Below are 21,990 nucleotides of genomic sequence, written 5' to 3'. Positions count from 1 at the left end.
TTCATCCCCCTTGCGATTGCATTGCCGGTATGTCTTTATGCTTCATATAGATATTCCTGCTCTATATTAGCTTAGTTTAACCAGTTGTACTCCCAGTTAGTCACTAGCTTTCTAAATGTTATGCATAATGTATATCATGTGTATTATGTATCTGTTCTATGCCATGTACTGATTCTATGTATATCATTGTTCACATTTTCACCGCATCAATATACCACTACGTTTAATAAAGCACAGACTCAACCACAGTCTCCTTATTAGACCCCGGTATAGCAGTTTAGCTGACTGTATAGCTACGTATGAGCCTGCCTCAGCTAGTGAGGACAGAACAGTGAAACGGCAGCCATCCAACTAGTGGGATTCAAGTCACCGGCTACTCAGAGACTAAATACAGCTACAGCAATCTCTGCACAGCCAAGCACTTTCCCAAGACACCATGTCTCACAAATCGCATAGGACAAGATCTGTTACTTCCGTCTCCTCAAAGACAACATCCATCAGCAGCGCTGTCGCCATTGCCCGCGCAAATGCTGAAGCTGCCAAAATACGAGCGAGCTTTGCTGACCAAGAGATGCAACTTAAATTAGAAAAAGCACGCATAGATGAAGAGAGGGCCGATCAAGAGAGAAGGTCGCGCTTAGAGAGAGCCGATCAAAAGAGAATGTCGCAGTTAGAGAAGGCACGTATGGATGCCGCCTTAGAAAGCCTAGCAGCAAAAAGGGAAGCTGCCGCAGCCCTCGCCGAAGCAGAATCGCTAGAAGCCGCGCAAAATCCCAAGCTGCATAGCCGAAGCAGTACGTCGAGTCTGGAGTTTCCACTGCAAGACTCACCACAACGCACATCTCAGTATGTTAATGACCTTCCTGATCCAAACTATAACCCTGAACCAGTACCAAAACCAGAATACGACACCTCCAGCGAAGTGAGCGAGAGTCGTCACGAGGCTCAGGACAGAAACAAACTCGAAAATGTGAGGCAAAACAACTCTGCTAATGACTACCTTGCCCCTCATCAGGTAACCAACGTGGATCACCCTGCTGACGCACCGTACATCAGGCCGAAGCAATACGACACCGGCTGGCGCCACCATGAGGACACTAACAGGTACGAACGCACCTCACATCACTATCAGGGCGACCCATCACCAGTATACTCTGCTGACAACCGGTTCACGACAGAATTTGCCAAGTTCTTCACACGACGTGAACTGGTTGCCAAGGGACTCATGAAATTCACTGACCGAGCTGAAGGTTGTAGCTTGGAAAGCTTCCTTCCAAAATGTCATTAGAGACTTGGGGCTACAACACAGGGAAGAGATAGACCTGTTAGTCAAATACCTGGGAGAAGAGTCAGTCAAACACGCAGTAAGGATCAGAGACATTAATATAAACCGCCCTGAGACTGGCCTCAAAGAGATCTGGAAAAGGCTGGATGAGTGTTACGGCTCAGCAGAAGTAATAGAAAGAGCCTTGTTCAAAAGAATCGATGACTTTCCTAAAATATCTAACAAAGGTCTCCAGAAACTTAGAGAGCTAAGCGACTTGCTAAAGGAAGTCCAAGTTGCCAAATACGAGGACGACCTACAGGGACTTGCATTTCTCGACACAGCCAGAGGTGTTAACCCTATAGTCCAGAAGTTGCCCTACAATCTACAGGAGAGGTGGCTCACACATGGTTCCACGTACAAATACAAACACAGCGTTCCATTCCCTCCCTTCTCCGTTTTTGTAGACTTCATACACCAACAAGCAAGAATTAGAAACGATCCCAGCTTTGACTTTGCAATACCATATGCCACACCATCACCACCTGCAAATCCACGCAGAACATCTGTGGAAGTACACAAGACTTATGTTTCTTCTCCAGGTTCTAATTACAGGTCTGCTGGCTGCTCCCAATCAGAGACAAAGGTGCAGGACCCTGGCAAGCAGTGCCCACTTCATCAGAAGCCTCATCCTCTCCTGAAATGCAGAGCCTTCAGAGGAAAATCTATACCAGATCGCAGAAGCTTCCTGAAAGAAAACGGTATCTGCTACAAGTGCTGCTCGTCCACAGCTCATCTCGCCAAGGATTGCAAGGTCAGTGTAAAATGCACAGAATGTGGCACCACAGATCATAACACCGCTCTACACCCTGGCCCAGCTCCATGGAGTACACAAAACACGCCAGCTGACAGTGAGCATGGCGGGGAGGAAAGGAACACTGATACAGCTACGCCAGAGATCACTTCACAATGTACCGAGGTCTGCAAAGGGACAATAGACAGTAGGTCCTGTTCAAAAATATGCCTCGTCAAAGTATACCCGAAGGGCCATAGAGACCAAGCTGTAAGACTGTATGCTATCTTAGATGATCAAAGTAATCGATCCTTGGCTAGATCAACGTTCTTTGACCTATTCAACATCAAAGGGCCAAGCACTCCCTACTCCTTAAAGACGTGTGCAGGTACTGTGACAACAGCAGGCGGGAAAGCTACTGACTACCAGATCGAGTCTTTAGATGGACAATTCTGCCTACCACTACCTACGATCATCGAATGTAACCAGATCCCAGACAATAGATCTGAAATCCCTACACCAGATGTAGCAATCCATCACGCTCACTTAAAACGAATAGCACACCTTATACCAGAACTCGACCATCAGGCCCAGATAATTCTGCTGTTGGGGAGAGATATCCTGCAGGTTCATAAAGTGAGACGTCATATCAATGGACTCCACAATGCTCCCTATGCCCAAAGGCTAGACCTAGGATGGGTCATAATTGGCAACGTATGCTTGGGACGCATGCACGCCCCATCTTCTGTGACAAGCATGCTGACAAATACATTGGAGAAAGGACGTCCATCTCTGTTTCAACCTTGTAACAATGAGTTCCATGTCAGGGAACTGCCACACAGCATCCAACTGCCCAACCATTTAATAGACTTTACTCACGACAGCAGTATAGTGTTGGGAAGCTATGAGGATCAGTTAGGGTGCACAGTCTTCCAGAGAACTAAGCAGGACAACCAAATGGCAATGTCGGTAGAGGACAAGTTGTTCTTAGAGGTAATGGACAAGGGACTCGTTAAAGATGAGACCAACAGCTGGGTCGCACCTCTTCCCTTCAAAACCCACAGACCACGTCTACCAAACAACAGAAATCAGGCATTACAACGTTTCTCCTCTCTCATTCGTAATCTGCAAAAGAAACCAGAGATGAAAAATCACTTTTTCTCCTTCATGTCAAAGATTTTTGAAAACCGTCACGCAGAACTAGCTCCCACTCTCAAAGACTCTGAAGAATGCTGGTTCCTACCCATGTTCGGAGTATACCACCCTAAGAAACCAGGCCAGATCAGAGTCGTGTTTGATTCCAGTGCTAAATTTAATGATGTCTCCCTGAATGACGTTCTGCTGACAGGACCAGACCTCAATAACAAACTACTGGGTGTACTTATGCGCTTCCGTAAGGATTCCATTGCCTTCATCGCTGACATCCAGCAAATGTTCCATTGTTTCCTTGTGAGAGAGAGAGAGAGACAGGAACTTCCTAAGATTCTTCTGGTACAGAGACAATGATCCTACTAAAGAAGTCACAGAGTATCGCATGAGAGTGCACATCTTTGGCAACAGTCCTTCACCTGCAGTCGCCATTTACGGACTCAAAAGGTCGGCTCAGGAAGGAGAAGCAGAATACGGAGCAGATGTCAGACAATTCATAGAAAAGGACTTTTATGTCGACGACTGTCTAAAAGCCATGCCTTCAAATGTGACTGCCATCAGTCTTCTCAGGAGAGCTCAGGACATGCTTGCCTGCTCGAACCTTAGGCTTCATAAAATAGCCTCAAACAGCCAAGAACTCATGGAAGCGTTCCCTTCTCAGGACCTATGTAATGGTCTCAGAGACCTGGACCTGGGGTCAGACCCCGCACCAATGCAACGCAGCCTCGGGCTTCTCTGGAATCTACAATCAGACACTTTCACATTTCAGGTCAGCCAGGAAGAAAGGCCTTTCACACGTAGAGGCGTCCTGTCTACCATCAACAGTCTGTACGACCCCTTGGGTTTCGCAGCTCCTGTTACTATACAAGGCAAGGCCCTACTAAGAGACTTAACTAGGGAAACATCTGACTGGGATGCACCTTTGCCACCTGATAAGAGGATCCAGTGGGAAGAGTGGAAGAACTCGTTAGTGGCACTCTCCAACTTGCATATGCCAAGACCATACACCCCTGTGCCATCTACTGAGATACAGAGCCAAAGACTGTACGTATTTGCAGATGCTTCTGTCAAAGCAATTGCCGCTGTTGCCTACCTCAAAACTGTAGACTCCAAATGTCAGTGCCACATTGGTTTCGTCATGGGAAAGGCCAAACTCGCACAACCAGAGCACACTATACCCAGGTTAGAGATTTGTGCCGCAGTCTTAGCCGTTGAGTTAGCGGAGTTCATCGCATCCAAAATGGATATCGACCTGACACAAGCCAAGTTCTACTCAGACAGCAAAGTAGTCCTGGGATATATCCACAACGAAACCAGGCAATTCTACATTTATGTCAATAACAGAGTGCTACGAATCAGGAGATCAGTTCACCCACAGCAGTGGCATTACATAACCACAGACCAGAATCCCGCAGATCATGCAACTAGAGCAGTTGACGCAAGTCGACTAGGAAGCACAACGTGGCTCTCTGGACCAAAACTATTGTACATTGAGGAATGTTTTCCAGACACCTTCGAACTAGTAGGACAGGACTCAGATGCTGAAATCCACCCTCAGGTGTCTACACTACATACAATGACCTCTGTTATCCAGCTTGGATCTTGCAGGTTCGACAGATTCTCAAGTTGGAAGTCACTTACTCGAGCCATTACCTGCCTGACACATATAGCTCGCTCATTCATGGCTACCAGAACTCGTGACATGGAAAAATCTAAAGGAGCAGCGAGGCTTACCCACGAAAGCCTAATCACCTTCATGGCTGAAGCTGCAGCTATAATCAATGCAAGACCCCTGGTTCCAGTTCCTAACGACCCTGAGGAGCCCTTGTTATTGACTCCAGCTACTTTACTTACCCAGAAAACAGGACTGTCCAGGGCCCCTCCAGGAGGATTCGACGCGAAGGACCTCTACAAGCGCCAATGGAGACAGGTACAAAGTCTTGCAAATACTTTCTGGGACAGGTGGCGCAAACAATATTTGTCTACCCTGCAGCCACGGACGAAGTGGCAATCTACTAAACCTAATCTGAACATAGGTGACCTTGTTCTTGTGAAAGACTGTCAGATTCACCGGAACCAGTGGCCACTTGGTCTAGTTACCACAACGTTCCCGAGCAAGGACGGCAACGTCCGCAAAGTTGAGCTAAGGATGACCAAAGGGAATGAACCTAAGACATTTTCCAGACCGGTATCTGAACTGGTCCTATTGTTGCCTTCGGAAGAAAGGAGTAGTGACATCCGTTGATGCCAGACGGGGAGTGTTCTGTCTCCGCCATCTAATATTGTTGCCCTGATTATTTGCTTGCATAATTGCAGTTTCCTCAGTATACAGTATTGATATATTCATGCCTTTATTCATCTGTGATGCTTTGGCTCCCTCTAGCGGTCAGAGTTATGTTGGCAGTTCAATCTTGTTTTTGTATTATCCATGTCTGATTCTCCTCCTCCTTTGCAATGCATTATGGTAGCTCAGCCTCCATTTCCCTCCATTTTTCCTTTCACTTTCCTCAGTCTGCCTTCAAGGAAAGACGCTTCACTTCATCCCCCTTGCGATTGCATTGCCGGTATGTCTTTATGCTTCATATAGATATTCCTGCTCTATATTAGCTTAGTTTAACCAGTTGTACTCCCAGTTAGTCACTAGCTTTCTAAATGTTATGCATAATGTATATCATGTGTATTATGTATCTGTTCTATGCCATGCACTGATTCTATGTATATCATTGTTCACAGTTTCACCGCATCAATATACCACTACGTTTAATAAAGCACAGACTCAACCACAGTCTCCTTATTGGACCCGGTATAGCGGTTTAGCTGACTGTATAGCTACGTATGAGCCTGCCTCAGCTAGTGAGGACAGAACAACCAGGCTGACAGGATCTTTGCTGCCTTGTGGAAACGTCGTAAGTTTACAGTTTTGTTTTGAAAAATGAAGAAACAACAATTTATATATGAACCATGTTGGGAGTAGTGATCAAGTCATAAGCGAGCATGTTTGGATAAGGCGTTATCTGAGCATGCTCAAGTGCTAATGGAGCATCTTCGGCGTTGTCTTATAATATGTTCGAGTTTCCGCTGCTGCACGATTCGTGGCTTGTTGACATCCGCAACACAAGCAGGAATGATTCCCTGTTTGTTAGGCAACCCCTGCATGTGTGGAACAGCCGCAAGACATGAAGCGGTGGGGAGTCGAAAATATTATTCGAGCACACCAAAAACACTCCGCACACAAGCATGTTCGGATAATGCCTTATCTGGGCATGTTCACTCATCACTAATGTCGGAGACCTAAGGAAAGTGACATATCCTCATATTCAGTGCACAGTGGCCCGCTAGTGACAGCACCAGCCTGGTCTTTGTCCGCTGCAATCTCACATAGACCATAAGGGTGTGTTTCCACATGGCGGATTTGCTGCGGATTGGACACTGCGTTCATCCACAGCGGCAGATGTTACAGCATACTGGGGGATTTTATGAAATCCCATCTCCACTATGCGTACAAAGACGCAGGTGGCAGACCTGTGCATACGCACATGCGGCGCGGTATATGTATCTATAGTGTATGTATGTAGCGTCCACGTTTGGCATTTCTGAAGCTATGAGAGCCCACCTAACTTACAGGTGCATGCCTCCAGAAGCACGGGCTGGGCATAATGTACTGGTGACTGCAGCGCACTGGTCACTGCAGCGTACTGGTCACTATAATGGCAGTTTGTAATTTTCACCAGGCAACATTCATTGCTGCTTGTTTCTGGAAAATACCCATGGAGCCAAACGGAGAGAGGAGACAGGAGCAACGGAGGAGAGAGAGTCCCCCGCAGTACAACACCAGAGCTGTGCAGCTGCAGTGCTCCGGGCTCCCTATTCCTCCCTCTCCCCCCTTTCCCTCTGGTGAGGCGGCATGAGGAGGAGTACCCCCAGGCCGCCCCCAGTGCGAGAGGCTCGGAGCATAGATGCATGACATTCGGCTCCCAGTTGCAGCAGAGCAGGAGCCGGGGGTCATTAGCATATCGTATCCGATGCCATACGCTCATCTGACGCCAGCCTACGCAGCATACCAGGCAGGGAGGGGGGCCCAGACACATTTCTTGCACAGGGGCCCCAAGCTGTTAGTTTCTGCCCCTGGGTGAATCTGAGGGCATTGAACTTCGTTTCATGATGTTTATTAAATTAGGAGGTTGCCTGTAACATAGCAAGGGGGGTCTTTGAATAATATTTTTAACCAGTCATCCTTGTGTAGGATATGGTGAAGTTTCTTAGCCGTTTTTCTCAGTATTTCAAGCTGTGGGTTGTAGGTCACTACTAGAGGTACACAAAGATTTTCCTCTTTTGTTCTGTATTGAAGTACTTGACTTCTAGGGATCCTTGTGGCCCTAATGATCTGATCATCAATGAAGGTGTAATGGTAACCTTGATTCAAAAGTGACATTTTAAGCTGGGTTAGATGTTCATCCCTGTCCTTAGGACTAGAACATATACAGTTGTATCTGAGACAATGGATTTTTTAATGTGTTTAGGATGGAAGCTGTCCCATCTGAGTTATGTGGGATGGTAAATTGGTTTCCGATACACTGATTTTTGGAACAAACCATTTTGGACTTTTACGGTGGTGTCTAGAAAGTATATTTTTGGTTTTGAGTGGTGCAATGTCAAGTTTATGGTAGGATGAAATTTGTTGAATTTGTCATGGAAATTTAGAAATTCTTGTTTGGACTCAGTCCAGATTACTAAGATGTCATAGATGTACCGGACATAGGCAAAGGGTTTGATGGAGCAGGATGTTAAAAAGTAATTTTCCAGTTTAGCCATGAAGAGGTTGGCGTACTGGGGCACCATTTTACTTTCCATAGTAGTGCCTGTGCGTTGTAGCTATAGCTCCTCACCGAAAGAGAAAAAGATGTGTGTGAGAATTAATCTGGTAAGTGTTATTACAGACTCGGAAGGGATCCCACTGGCCTCAAGAAACATTCGGCAGGTTAATCCATCTTCGTGTGGGATGTGAGAATATAAGGATTTGACATCCATAGTGGCTAAGATGGTGCTGTCGGAGAAGAGACCTATCGTGGATAGCTTATTCAGGTCTGTAGTCCTGTATATAGCTGGCTGTCTTCCTTACCAGCAGCTTAAGGATGTTTTTTACCCACCCTGAGATTTTTTCAGTGAGTGTTCCCACCCCGGAGAAGACTGGCCTCCCTGGGATGCCTGGATTATGAATCTTTGGAAGCATATAGAAAGTTCCCATCCTTGGATTCTCAGGTATTAAGTCCAGAAGGTTTATGGAGTCTGTACACAGACATTTGATGACCCTTTTCAACTCCCTCAGATATTTTAGAGTTGGGTCATGATCCAGTTTGGTGTAGTACTGTATATCCATCGGTTATCTGTGTGCCTCGTTGATGTAGTCAATTGTATTGAGGAGAACTATGGCACCACTTTTATCTGCAGGCTTAATAGTGATCTCCCTGTTGTTCTTCAGGCCATGAATCACCATTCTCTCCTGCAAGCTGATATTAGATGTTTCCTTTTTTTTTATCCAGTATCGTGGACTGCACCAAATGTCTAAATGAGTCAATGTATTGGTCCAAAATGGTGTTACGGCCAGAAGGAGGTGTCCAGTCAAAGTAACACTCTTAATAGCATTATGTTTACCAGCACCAGCTCCACCAGCCTTTGTGTAATGGGCAGAGATATTCTGGGAGAGAAAAACCTTGAGTTGGAAAAAGTGAAAGAATTTGTCCCAGTAAATAAGCCTCTTCTGGTTGATGACCACAGATCGGGGGATTTGGCAATTATGGCTCAGATTCCAGGTGGGAATAGGAGACTGTTTTCCTTGATGCCCCAGGAGGTTCCGGTAAAACATTCTCATTAATTTGCTGCTCTCAGAAATTCCCTCCATCAATAACATTGCTCCGGCCGCTGCATCGTCTGGGGTTGTGGCCGCTCTCTTAGATGGAGGCGCACGGCTCAGTCAGCACTAGGATCACCCCTGAATCCAGCGCTCTTGGAATCTCTCGTCTGTAATATCACTAAGGTCTATGAAAGATCTGGGGGGATCCAATCACTTAATGGGGGGAATTGTTCTGCTTTTTGCAACGTTACCTGTTCTAAAAGGAGCAGCACCAGCAGAGGAGCTGAATACTTGTCAGCACAGCAGAGTCCTGCATACACTGAGGCCCCTGATCATGTGACCCCTGACTCCTCCCCTCCTGTGACCTCACCACAGGTCCTGTGCGCAGTCGCACAGAGCAGCCATAGATGTGGAGTGCGGCGCTGCAGGTGGAGGTAGGTGCTGGAGATTCCTCGTTACTGGGCCCAGGGGGGACACATTAACCCCTTCAGCACTGAGACGCTTTTGGGGTCCCTGTGTGGTGTGAACAGTGATGTAACATCTGAGGACAGAATGCGGCTTCGCTGGTTCCACATTATTCCCAGTCAGACACCTGCAGGATGAGCGGACAGAAGCCCAGAGAAGTTCTCCCACAATGCGATGACTCCTCTCCTGGCTCCAGCACAATAATGTAGATACCAGTGATGAGTGACCGCTCTCCACTACTCGATCCGGCATCGGGGGCTCGGACAAGCTTGTTACTGGAGTATCGCAGGTGATGGAGCGCCGTGCTCGAGTTCCCAGCCAATAAACATGCGGGGATTGCCCGCCATACACGGTGATGCTGTAGTCATGTTGGCTGCTGGTATTACTGTGACTGTCCGGCCGCATCACGTTATCGGGTTTATAGAAGACCCAGTGAGGCGATGCTCGGCACACCTTCCTCAGGAAGCAGCTCAGGGAGAGTTGTTATAGGAGGGAGCGCTTAGATTATTGTCAGCCCCCTGAGTATTATAAAGTTGTATTCTTTAGTGTCTTTCATGTGGCGCTATAGGGTGTATTTAACCCCTTCACCACAAAGACTGTTTTCACCTTCCTGACCAGGCCAATTTTGACCAGTGTCAATTTTTGAGGTAATAACTCTGGACACCTCAAGGATCCCACTGATTCTGAGAGTTTTTTCATGATATATTGTACTTCATGATAGTGGTAACATTTCTTTGATATGACTTATGTTTATTTGTGAAAAATTGCAAATTAGGCAAAAATCTGGAAATTTTGAAACTTTTAATTTTTATGCCCTTTAATAAGGGTCATATCACACAAGTAGTTAATAAAATAGTAGTTAATAAATAACATTTCCCACATGTCTACTTTACATCAGCACAATTTTTGAACCTTTTTTTTTTTGTTACGAAGTTATAAGGGTTAAAAGTGGTTCAGTGGTTTCTCATTTTTACAACAAATTTTTAAAAAACATTTTTTTAGGGGCCACATCACATTTGAATTGACTTAAGCTACTTTCACACTAGCGACGCACGACGCAATGCGTCGTAGCGACGTACCAACGCATGCTGTTAAAGCGCAGCACAACGTGGGCAGCGGATGCAGTTTTACAACGCATCCGCTGCCCCATTGTGAGCTCCGGGGAGGAGGGGGCGGAGTTCCAGCCGCGCATGCGTGGTCGGAAATGGCGGACACAACACACCAAAAAACGTTACATGGAATGTTTTTTGGTGCCGACGGTCCGCCACAACACGACGCAACTGTCGCACGATGGTTGCGACGTGTGGCAATGCGTCGCAATGCGTTGCTAATACAAGCCTATGGAGAAAAAACGCATCCTGCAGACAACATTGCAGGATGCGTTTTTTCTGCAAAACGACGCATTGCGACGTGCGTCGTACGACGTTAGTCCGAAAGTAGCCTTAGATGACATAAAGTACCCAAAAGTGACACCATTCTAATACCTGCATCCTGCAAGCTGATCAATACCACATTCAAGAAGTTTATTAATCATTCAGATGCTTCACAGGAACTGGAGCAACTTGGAAGGAATAAATTAACATTTAACTTTTTAGTCACAAAAATTATCTTTTAGCCCCAATTTTTTTTATTTTCACAAGTGTAACAAGAAAAAATGGACCACAAAAGTTGAGCAATTTCTCCTGAGAACGCCGATGCCCTATATGTGGGTGAAAACCACTGTTTGGGCGCATGGCAGAGCTCGAAATTGAAGGAGGGCAGTTTGACTTTTTGAACGCAAAATTGGCTGGAATTGAGAGTGGACGCCATGTCGCGTTTGGAGAGCCCCTGATGTTCCTATACAGTGGAAACCCCCAACAAGTAACCACATTTTGGGAACTAGATCCCTCAAGGAACTTATCTAGATGTGGGGTGAGCACTTTGAACCCCCAAGTGCTTCACAAAAGTTTGTAATGTAGAGTCGTGAAAACAAAAAATCGAATTATTTCCACAAAAATCTTTTAGCCCTGATTTTTTTATTTTCTCAAGGCTAAATGGAGGAAATGTATGGCAATAGTTGACAAATTTCTCCTGAGTACGCCAATACCACATACAGATGCATCTCACAAAATTAGAATATCATCAAAAAGTTAACTTATTTCAGTTCTTCAATGCAAAAAGTAAAACTCATATATTACATAAAGTCATTACAAACAGAAGTGTTTATTTCTGTTAATGTTGATGATTATAGCTTACAGCCAATGAAAACTCAAAAGTCATTATCTCAGTAAATTAGAACAAATATAGGCTTCAGCATCCACAGTCCAGGGTGCCGGATCACAGGGTAGGCAGAGTCCGGCCGGTCTGATGGCAATTCCAGAGTCCCCTTATCCAGGTGGAAATCAGTAGCCTTCCCCTTGCGCACAGTAATTGTTATGATCCAGTGACTTTGGAGCTGCATGAGAACTTTCACTGGAGATGGTGGCCACTGTACTGACCGCAATCCTGAACTTAACACCGCAACTAGAAGTAGCCGTGGAGTGTACCTAACACACCTAGACACCTCGTCACAGCCGGATGACTAATTACCCCTAAAGATGGAAAGAGGAATACTATTTTGCCTCAGAGAAAATCCCCAAAGGATAGACAGCCCCCCACAAATATTGGCTGTGAGTCGGAGAGGAAAAAACACACACAGGCAGAAAACAGAATTTAGCACAGGAGTCCACACTAGCTAAATAGGACAGAATAGGACAGAGTTCTATGCGGTCAGTAAAAAACCCTTCAAAAACATCCACTGCAGAAATAACAAAAATTACCTACATCTAACTAATAGATGTAATAGCGTAAATCTGCAACTCCAGTGAATCCTACAATCAGAGCAGGAATAAAACTGAAACCAGCACACAGCAGTGTGCCACAGATACTAAGAACCAAACACTTATCTTTGCAGAATTTGGCAGCAGGCAGGAGAAGCCAGAAAGTGATCCAACACTTCACAAGGAACATTGACAACTGGCAAGGGCTAATGAATCCTGCACACTTAAATATCCCAGTCCGAACAGCAATTAGCAGATACACCTGGCCAAGACTGTGACTCAGAGACAACTGCATTCCCACCTACAACCACTGGAGGGAACCCAAGAGCAGAATTCACAACAGTAATGTAGTAGGTCCCTACGTGCATTAGCTCCCATAGGGTCCTCACTCTTGTTACTCTTCTCTCTGTCCCCCAGATGGATAGAACAAACCCGTATGACGGTGGTGGCCTGAGGCTATTTTATAGGGACCCTAGTGTCACCCCTCCTCTGCGTTGCCACCTTGTCTGCTTAGGTTCTTGGGTCGGGCAGCCGACTTGGAATCGACTGTCCTGCCGGTCTCTGAAGTAAAGCGTAGAGTCTATTACTCCCTCGGTGTTCCGGCTACCGAATCTGCGCTCAGTGGGAGGCAGCCTGCTCCTAGCTGGTCTCCCACTGGTGTTATACTCCTGTTGCTACGACTTCGGTGCTCACTCACTATGGCACACTTCCTCCTTTGTCCTTCCTTAGGAGTCTGCCGCATGGGTTGCAGGCGCAGCTCCGTGTCCTTCTTTCCTTCCTGGGCCGAGCCCAGTCTGCTCCTCTCTTCCTGACTATCTCCTTCTCCCTCCAGTCAGAACTCCTCTCTCCTCCAACTGACTTCACTTCCTAACCAAACCCCCAGTTTTATCCAAGTGTGAGGAGTGGCCTAATAGATAGAACCCTTAGCTCCCCCTGGTGGCTGGTGTGTGAAGTGTGGCTGTGATACCTGGCAGGATGAACTCCTTTGGTGCCATCAGACGTAACATCCCTCCCCCTGGTGGAAGAACGACATTACTGCAACGACCAGGACTCTGGGGCACTACATACCTGTATCAGCAGATGACATGGCTCCCCAAACATCCCTAATTGTGGAAACTTCACACTAGACTTCAATAAGCTTGGATTGTCTGTTTCTCCACTCTTTCTCCAGACTTAGAGACCTTGATTCCCAATGTCTAGTAATGAACATTGGAAATTCCCCACATGTAACCCCATTTTGGAAACTACTCCGCATTTGGAATTTGTCTAGAGGCATAGTTTTATAGTAATGATTATAATGCTTTTGGTTTTACTAGTGTATGAATTTATAATGTGGTGTTATGTGTAAGATGTGTTGTGAATTCTGTGGCTGAATTCACTCCTGTGGTCATAAGTGGTACTGCAGCTTCTGAGCTTCCTCCCTCAGGTGTTCTGGTGAGCTCGTTAACTGCTTCATTACTTAACTCCGCCTGATGCTGCTATCCTTGCTCCTTGTCAATGTTTCAGTGTTGGATCTGAGCTTCTCCTGATTGTTCCTGTGACCTGCTGCTCTGTATAGCTAAGTGCTTTTTGCTTTTTTGTTGCTTTTTTTCTGTCCAGCTTGTCTTTTGTTTTGCTGGAAGCTCTGAGACGCAAAGGGTGTACCGCCGTGCCGTTAGTTCGGCACGGTGGGGTTTTTTTTGCCCCCTTTGCGTGGTTTTGCTTTAGGGTTTTTTGTAGACTGCAAAGTTCGCTTTACTGTCCTCGCTCTGTCCTAGAATATCGGGCCCCACTTTGCTGAATCTATTTCATCCCTACGTTTTGTCTTTTCATCTTACTCACAGTCATTATATGTGGGGGGCTGCCTTTTCCTTTGGGGAATTTCTCTGGGGCAAGTCAGGCCTATTTTTCTATCTTCAGGCTAGCTAGTTTCTTAGGCTGTGCCGAGTTGCCTAGGTAGTTGTTAGGCGCAATCCACAGCCGCTTTTAGTTGTGTTTAGGATAGGATCAGGTGTGCAGTCTACAGAGTTTCCACGTCTCAGAGCTCGTTCTTGTATTTTTGGGTATTTGTCAGATCACTGTGTGCGCTCTGATCGCTAAGCACACTGTGTTTCTGGATTGCCTTCATAACACCTGTCATTAGCAAACATAACAGTACAAGGAGCCAAACTAATGATTCTCAATAGAGGGAAAGAAAAAGTTCTGACATCATTTTTTTTTTTTTTTCTGCTCTGTGTTCACTTTTTTTTTTCCCCTAGACATTTGGGTGATTCTGGACACAGGTGTGGACATGGATATTCAGGGTCTGTGCTCTTCAATGGATAATCTCGTTATAAATGTACAAAAAATTCAAGATACTATTGATCGGAAATCTATGTTAGAACCAAGAATTCCTATTCCTGATTTGTTTTTTGGAGATAGAACTAAGTTTCTAAGTTTCAAAAATAATTGTAAGCTATTTCTGGCCTTGAAACCTCATTCTTCTGGTAATCCTATTCAACAGGTTTTGATTATTATTTCTTTTTTGCGCGGCGACCTTCAAGACTGGGCATTTTCTCTTACGCCAGGAGACCCTGCATTGAGTAGTGTCGATGCGTTTTTCCAGGCGCTCGGATTGCTGTACGATGAGCCTAATTCAGTGGATCAGGCTGAGAAAAATTTGCTGGCTTTGTGCCAGGGTCAGGATGATATAGAAGTATATTGTCAGAAATTTAGGAAATGGTCAGTACTCACTCAGTGGAATGAATCTGCGCTGGCAGCTTTGTTCAGAAAGGGTCTCTCTGAGGCTCTTAAGGATGTCATGGTGGGATTTCCTATGCCTGCTGGTTTGAATGAGTCTTTGTCTTTGGCCATTCAGATCGGTCGACGCTTGCGCGAGCGTAAATCTGTGCACCATTTGGCGGTACTGCCTGAGGTTAAACCTGAGCCTATGCAGTGCGATAGGACTATGACTAGAGTTGAACGGCAGGAATACAGACGTCTGAATGGTCTGTGTTTCTACTGTGGTGATTCCACTCATGCTATTTCTGATTGTCCTAAGCGCACTAAGCGGTCCGCTAGGTCTGCCGTCATTGGTACTGTACAGTCCAAATTCCTTCTGTCCATTACCTTGATATGCTCTTTGTCGTCGTTTTCTGTCATGGCGTTTGTGGATTCGGGCGCTGCCCTGAATCTGATGGATTTGGATTATGCTAAACGTTGTGGGTTTTTCTTGGAGCCTTTGCGGTGTCCTATTCCATTGAGAGGAATTGATGCTACACCTTTGGCCAAGAATAAACCTCAATACTGGGCCCAGCTGACCATGTGCATGGCTCCTGCACATCAGGAAGTTATTCGCTTTCTGGTGTTGCATAATCTGCATGATGTGGTCGTGTTGGGGTTGCCATGGCTACAAACCCATAATCCAGTATTGGATTGGAATTCCATGTCGGTATCCAGCTGGGGTTGTCAGGGGGTACATGGTGATGTTCCATTTTTGTCGATTTCGTCATCCACCCCTTCTGAGGTCCCAGAGTTCTTGTCTGATTATCAGGATGTATTTGAAGAGCCCAAGTCCGATGCTCTACCTCCGCATAGGGATTGTGATTGTGCTATCAATTTGATTCCTGGTAGTAAATTCCCTAAAGGTTGATTATTTAATTTATCCGTGCCCGAACACGCCGCTATGCGCAGTTATGTGAAGGAATCCCTGGAGAAGGGACATATTCGCCCATCGTCATCACCACTGGGAGCAGGGTTCTTCTTTGTAGCCAAGAAGGATGGTTCGCTGAGACCGTGTATTGATTACCACCTTCTTAATAAGATCACTGTTAAATTTCAGTATCCCTTGCCATTGTTATCTGACTTGTTTGCTCGGATTAAGGGGGCTAGTTGGTTCACTAAGATAGATCTTCGTGGTGCGTATAATCTGGTGAGAATCAGGCAAGGAGATGAATGGAAAACTGCATTCAATACGCCCGAGGGTCACTTTGAGTATCTAGTGATGCCGTTCGGACTTGCCAATGCTCCATCTGTGTTTCAGTCTTTTATGCATGACATCTTCCGTGAGTATCTGGATAAATTCCTGATTGTTTACTTGGATGACATTTTGATCTTCTCAGATGATTGGGAGTCTCATGTGAAGCAGGTCAGAATGGTTTTTCAGGTCCTGCGTGCTAACTCTTTGTTTGTGAAGGGATCAAAGTGTCTCTTCGGTGTGCAGAAAGTTTCATTTTTGGGGTTCATCTTTACCCCTTCTACTATCGAGATGGATCCAGTTAAGGTCCAAGCCATCCAGGATTGGATTCAGCCGACATCTCTGAAAAGTCTACAAAAGTTCCTGGGCTTTGCTAATTTTTATCGTCGCTTCATCTGTAATTTTTCTAGCATTGCCAAACCATTGACCGATTTGACCAAGAAGGGTGCTGATTTGGTTAATTGGTCTTCTGCTGCTGTGGAAGCTTTTCAGGAGTTGAAGCGTCGTTTTTGTTCTGCCCCTGTGTTGTGTCAGCCAGATGTTTCTCTTCCGTTCCAGGTCGAGGTTGATGCTTCTGAGATTGGAGCAGGGGCGGTTTTGTCACAGAGCGGTTCTGATTGCTCAGTGATGAAACCATGTGCTTTCTTTTCCAGGAAGTTTTCGCCCGCTGAGCGTAATTATGATGTGGGCAATCGAGAGTTGCTGGCCATGAAGTGGGCATTCGAGGAGTGGCGTCATTGGCTTGAAGGAGCTAAGCATCGCGTGGTGGTATTGACTGATCATAAGAACTTGACTTATCTCGAGTCTGCCAAGCGCTTGAATCCTAGACAGGCCCGTTGGTCGTTATTTTTTGCCCGCTTCGACTTTGTGATTTCGTACCTTCCGGGCTCCAAAAATGTGAAGGCGGATGCTCTGTCTAGGAGTTTTGTGCCCGACTCTCCGGGTTTATCTGAGCCAGCGGGTATCCTCAAGGAAGGAGTCATTGTGTCTGCCATCTCCCCTGATTTGCGGTGGGTGCTGCAAAAATTTCAGGCGAATAAACCTGATCGTTGTCCAGCAGAGAAACTGTTCGTCCCTGATAGGTGGACTAATAAACTTATCTCTGAACTTCATTGTTCGGTGTTGGCTGGTCATCCTGGAATCTTTGGTACCAGAGAGTTAGTGGCTAGATCCTTCTGGTGGCCATCTCTGTCACGGGATGTACGTACTTTTGTGCAGTCCTGTGGGATTTGTGCTAGGGCTAAGCCCTGCTGTTCTCGTGCCAGTGGGTTGCTTTTGCCCTTGCCGGTCCCAAAGAGGCCTTGGACACATATTTCGATGGATTTCATTTCTGACCTTCCCGTTTCTCAAAAGATGTCAGTCATTTGGGTGGTCTGTGATCGCTTTTCTAAAATGGTCCATCTGGTGCCCTTGGCTAAATTGCCTTCCTCCTCTGATTTGGTACCTTTGTTCTTTCAGCATGTGGTTCGGTTGCATGGCATTCCTGAGAATATTGTTTCTGACAGAGGTTCCCAGTTTGTTTCAAGGTTTTGGCGAGCCTTTTGTGGTAGGATGGGCATTGACCTATCCTTTTCCTCGGCTTTCCATCCTCAGACTAATGGCCAGACCGAACGAACCAATCAGACCTTGGAAACATATCTGAGATGTTTTGTTTCTGCAGACCAGGATGATTGGGTGTCCTTTTTGCCGTTGGCTGAGTTCGCCCTTAATAATCGGGCCAGCTCGGCTACCTTGGTTTCTCCATTTTTTTGCAATTCTGGGTTCCATCCTCATTTCTCTTCAGGACAGGTTGAGTCTTCGGACTGTCCTGGTGTGGATTCTGTGGTGGATAGGTTGCAGCAGATCTGGACTCAGGTAGTGGACAATTTGATCTTGTCCCAGGAGAAAGCTCAACTTTTCGCTAATCGCAGACGCCGTGTGGGTCCCCGACTTCGTGTTGGGGATCTGGTTTGGTTATCTTCTCGTCATATTCCTATGAAGGTTTCCTCTCCTAAATTTAAACCTCGTTTTATTGGTCCGTATAGGATTTCTGAGGTTCTCAATCCTGTGTCTTTTCGTTTGACCCTCCCAGACTCCTTTTCCATACATAATGTATTCCATAGGTCGTTGTTGCGGAGATACGTGGCACCTATGGTTCCATCTGTTGAGCCTCCTGCCCCGGTTTTGGTGGAGGGGGAATTGGAGTATATTGTGGAGAAGATTTTGGATTCTCGTGTTTCTAGACGGAAACTCCAGTATCTGGTTAAATGGAAGGGTTATACTCAGGAAGATAATTCCTGGGTTTTTGCCTCTGATGTTCATGCTTCCGATCTTGTTCGTGCCTTTCATGCGGCTCATCCTGGTCGGCCTGGGGGCTCTGGTGAGGGTTCGGTGACCCCTCCTCAAGGGGGGGGTACTGTTGTGAATTCTGTGGCTGAATTCACTCCTGTGGTCACAAGTGGTACTGCAGCTTCTGAGCTTCCTCCCTCAGGTGTTCTGGTGAGCTCGTTAACTGCTTCATTACTTAACTCCGCCTGATGCTGCTATCCTTGCTCCTTGTCAATGTTTCAGTGTTGGATCTGAGCTTCTCCTGATTGTTCCTGTGACCTGCTGCTCTGTATAGCTAAGTGCTTTTTGCTTTTTTGTTGCTTTTTTTCTGTCCAGCTTGTCTTTTGTTTTGCTGGAAGCTCTGAGACGCAAAGGGTGTACCGCCGTGCCGTTAGTTCGGCACGGTGGGTTTTTTTGCCCCCTTTGCGTGGTTTTGCTTTAGGGTTTTTTGTAGACTGCAAAGTTCGCTTTACTGTCCTCGCTCTGTCCTAGAATATCGGGCCCCACTTTGCTGAATCTATTTCATCCCTACGTTTTGTCTTTTCATCTTACTCACAGTCATTATATGTGGGGGGCTGCCTTTTCCTTTGGGGAATTTCTCTGGGGCAAGTCAGGCCTATTTTTCTATCTTCAGGCTAGCTAGTTTCTTAGGCTGTGCCGAGTTGCCTAGGTAGTTGTTAGGCGCAATCCACAGCCGCTTTTAGTTGTGTTTAGGATAGGATCAGGTGTGCAGTCTACAGAGTTTCCACGTCTCAGAGCTCGTTCTTGTATTTTTGGGTATTTGTCAGATCACTGTGTGCGCTCTGATCGCTAAGCACACTGTGTTTCTGGATTGCCTTCATAACACCTGTCATTAGCAAACATAACAAAGATGTGTGGAGTACATCAGATTATAAAAGTATGCCAATTGGATGCCAATTTTTTTGTACCATGCTTTAGTTTTTCGTATGGTACTATATGGTTTGAGAACATGATCTGAGAGATCTACACCCCCCCATGTACCAATTGTAATCCAAGTTACAATCTGGCTTTGGGACTTGTGTTGTGGTACCACGAACAGTGACGAGGGAGCTGTTGTCATGGTGTATGGTGGTGAAGATAAGGACATCCCTTTTGTCCTCATACTTGACCACCATTATGTTGTTGCTGTATTGGGCTCTGCTGTCGCCCTTTCTCAGCATTTGTTCAAATAGTGGCTTAGGCAGGCCTCTCTGATTTTTTTTGCACGGTGTTGCATGCCAATATGCCTCTGATAGAGAGGGTGTTGAAGAGCGGGTAGCTGGTGTAAAAGTTGTCAATGTAGAGGTGACCCTTACCCAGCAGGGGGTACAGCAATTCCCACACAATTTTCCCACTCATCCACAGGACAGGGGGCATTCAGGGGGTCAATTGGGGTGTCCTTCCCCTCGTAGACCCTAAATTTGTGTCTGTACCCTGAGGTACTCTCACACAGTTTCTACAGTTTAATTCCGTACCTGGCCCTTTTACTAGGCAGGTATTGTCAGATCTTTAACCCTCTTTGAATTGAACCAGAGATTCATCTAGAGTGATGTCCCTTTGTGGGTTGTACGCCTTAGCAAATTTTCTGCTGAAGTGTTCAATTTTGTATAGATGATCAAAGTTAGGATTGTCTCGGGCTGGACACTGCACATTATCATTATAATGCAAAGATGTTTGGGTCTCTTCAAATCGTATCCTTGTCATGGCCATAGAGAATATCGGTGTACTGTAGAGAATATCAGTACTCCAGTATTGCCGAATCTCTGTTTTTCTAAATATGCCCATATGCAGCACTATTCCCCAATATGTAGTCATCTCTGCCGCATTTACAGGGGTCCATCTGGTGTATTATGACATGGGATTTTGGATGAAAAATTGATCGACATACAAGTTTGTCTGGGGCACCATAAGATTTATTATTTCCTCACTGAAAAGGAATTTAAAGAAGTCAATGTTAGTGAGAGCCAGTGGTGTCAATCTGGATTCCTGAGCTGCTGGTGAAATCCGTAATAACAGGCTGATAATTTTTTTGGGGGGGTGCAATCCATATGGACTGGCGTGAGTTGAACAGTACAGAACTTTTTCCTGAGGGAAGGGGGCAGAAGGCCTAATTAAAGGTAATTAAGTTAAGCTAGGATTCCTTATCTTAGGGTACCGTCTCACAGTGGCATTTTGGTCGCTACGACGGCACGATCCGTGACGCTCCAGCATCGCTCCAATATCGCTCCAGCGTCGTAGACTGCGGTCACACTTCGCAATGCACGACGCTGGAGTGATAATTTCATGACGTATTTGCGATGTAGAAGCCGTTGGTTACTATGCGCACATCGTATACAATATCGTGCACACCTTTGTTACACCATGCGATCATGCCGCCACAGTGGGACACTAGACGACGAAAGAAAGTTTCAAACGATCTGCTACGACGTACGATTCTCAGCGGGGTCCTGATCGCAGGAGCATGTCAGACACAGCGAGATCGTAAGGATATCGCAGGAACGTCACGAATCATGCCGTCGTAGCGATCAAAATGCCACTGTGTGACGGTGCCCTTAGACAAACAGGATTTAAGCAAACAATCATATATACTAGAGAAGAAGCTACAGTGTCACCAAACTGGGAAATGAGCTATCCTACAGAGAGTTAAAGATGGAATGCGATAGCAAGGAGTGTGTTTCCCTTATCGAATGGACTTTGAGAGTACTAGTAAGAAGTCGCACTGATGTGGAGTGCCTGCTAGGACCATGGGGTACTCGGTATCGGGCCGATTCTGTTCTTAAAGGGGTGGTCACGGTGGCAGTGACCCAGTCCGTGGCCCTGAGCGTCCAGTAAAAGGGGGTTAATGAAAATGGAAATGCAGTCTAATGTAGTAATGTTCGTGACGCCACCTGTGGTATTCGGCCAGGGGTGGCCGACACTGCTTAAAGGGGTCCTCTGGAGCTGATGGTTTTGCAGCTTAGATGGTATAGCTCTCCACAGGTAGAGCTTGGTCCCCAGGGCTCCCAGTGTAGTTGGTAGGAGGGATGATTGACGGTGGGGTGCAGGAAATAATTACAGGACACAGAGATAGCAGTTTCCTTTACCTTTTTAATGGTAGAATTCAGGTACAGTCCAGGGTACAGGTAACTGGTGATGGTGGGGTCTGGGGCTTGGGATCCACTTAGCCTTAGCCAGGTGGGTTCGGAGGCCTTCCTTCCAGGCTGTATGTCTAATCCTTGCTGCCTGAAATTCTGTACGAGTCCTCTCTGCGTCTGTATTCTCAACCTGTATGGCTGACAGCCTGAACCTTTCATGGGCACTGCACTCTCTTTGGCAGCCCCAGGCTCCTGACTTTCTGTGGTACCTGCAGGTGTTAGATGGGACAGGAAACTTGCAATCTTCTGCCCTCCGGGTTCAGTGGCTGGGTCTGCAATTCCCACACCACCATGG

At 46.2% G+C, this 21,990-nt stretch overlaps 2 protein-coding genes across 3 annotated transcripts in view; one reads left to right on the top strand and one right to left on the bottom strand.

Annotated features, from left to right (window-relative positions):
* LOC138666502 (zinc finger protein 721-like) overlaps window positions 1–21,990 on the bottom strand; it is a 513,630-nt gene that overhangs the window by 258,111 nt on the left and 233,529 nt on the right. The gene's annotated exons all lie outside the window — the stretch shown is intronic.
* Window positions 9,451–21,990, top strand: part of LOC138663616 (oocyte zinc finger protein XlCOF6-like) — a 38,375-nt gene continuing 25,835 nt past the window's right edge. Inside the window, exon 1 of one of the 2 annotated variants that reach the window (XM_069749887.1) lies at window positions 9,451–9,491. The gene's annotated coding sequence lies outside the window, so the exon portion shown is untranslated. Of the gene's footprint in view, window positions 9,812–21,990 lie in introns of both variants that reach the window. The other variant, XM_069749888.1, reaches the window with a different exon arrangement.

The sequence above is a fragment of the Ranitomeya imitator genome, chromosome 2, assembly GCF_032444005.1.
Source record: "Ranitomeya imitator isolate aRanImi1 chromosome 2, aRanImi1.pri, whole genome shotgun sequence".
Taxonomy (NCBI): Eukaryota; Metazoa; Chordata; class Amphibia; order Anura; family Dendrobatidae; genus Ranitomeya; species Ranitomeya imitator.
The sequence above is the reverse complement of the archived record's forward strand: the minus strand, read 5'-3'. Positions and strand labels throughout refer to the sequence as shown.